The sequence below is a fragment of the Octodon degus genome, unplaced genomic scaffold, assembly GCF_000260255.1.
Source record: "Octodon degus isolate 3935 unplaced genomic scaffold, OctDeg1.0 scaffold00002, whole genome shotgun sequence".
NCBI lineage: Eukaryota > Metazoa > Chordata > Mammalia > Rodentia > Octodontidae > Octodon > Octodon degus.
This window is the reverse complement of record NW_004524578.1, coordinates 21,818,423-21,819,690: the sequence shown is the minus strand read 5'-3', so window position 1 is coordinate 21,819,690 and position 1,268 is coordinate 21,818,423. Positions and strand designations below refer to the sequence as shown.

At 37.4% G+C, this 1,268-nt stretch overlaps 1 protein-coding gene across 1 annotated transcript in view; it reads right to left on the bottom strand.

Moving 5' to 3' along the window:
- The window catches only part of Sh3gl3 (SH3 domain containing GRB2 like 3, endophilin A3), a 160,510-nt gene that overhangs the window by 24,252 nt on the left and 134,990 nt on the right, over positions 1 to 1,268 (bottom strand). The gene's annotated exons all lie outside the window — the stretch shown is intronic.

The window sequence follows — 1,268 nt, the reverse complement described above, 5'->3', positions numbered from 1 at the left end:
TGTAAGTAAGCATACACAGAGGTGTCCAAGATTGTTAGGCAAATGACAAGGTGAAAGGCTGGCCCCCTCATACGCAGCTGGTAGAGATAAGAAATGATACTATCACCCTGATGGGTCAGTAGTTTCTTTTAATTTACAAAAGAACTAAATATTAAGAAAATATTTTAAAGTAGTGAACGATAGCAGGATAACTCTGGGAACAGAAAGATTTTTCTCAACAGGGCATAAAATGCAAAATCAGAAGCAAAAAGGTTGATAAATTTGATCACATCAAAATAACAGCATTTGGGCTGGCCAGATAGCTAGCGGACTAAAGCACCTGCTTAGGCAGAGCGCAGTGGCTGGGGTTTGATCCCCAGCATGCCATGCTGGTCCCACCCCCAGGGCGTGATTGAGACTAGGTGTGGTGGCATGAGCCTGTAATCCCAGTAGCTTGGGAGGCTGAAAACAGGAGAACCACTATGTGTCCAATCTACGTAGTGAGACCCTGTAGACCATGTAGACTTTGTACTAAATACATAAAAAAGCACTTACATACCCCATAACAAACTAAACAAAGTAAATATCAGTAACAAAACCAATAAACGAAACACCTCATAGACTGTAAGTGACAAAGTAGAAAAATTATTAATATCTCTATATGTAAAGAATTCCTATAAGTCAATAAGACAAGCAATTACCATCTCTAGAAGGAAATGAATAAGTGACACAAACAATTCACACATAAAATACAAATGGCAAACTAAAGCATATAAAAGTTTCATCGCACTATTTATGGGAATGCTTAAATTAAGACTGAATGCTGCTATTTACTGGAAGTGCTTAGCAAACATTGAGATGCAGGGGCACAGGTGTAGGGGCGAAGATCTTCACACAGTCAGTACTTAGGCATTAGGATTGTCGCTGGTAAGGTCTACCACCAAATCACTTAAAAGGTGCAGGTGTTCTAACTCAGCAATTGCACTTCCTAGAAAGGCTTGCTCATCAGCATATGGAGGCAAATAAAAAATACTCAATGCAACAAAAAAAATGAACACAAGCTTAATGTTAATGAATAGGGTTATAGTATCTATAACTAAAACTATGAAGCTGTTAAAAATAGTGGTACAGATCTGTATACGTGCCATAGCGTGATACATAGAAACTATAAGTTTTAAATAGCAAAACGCAGAACAATATTTCTAGGATGATCTTACATTTACAATACAGAAAATAATTTGAAATTTTGTGCTTATATATGACATACACATATACTCACATGTATGCCC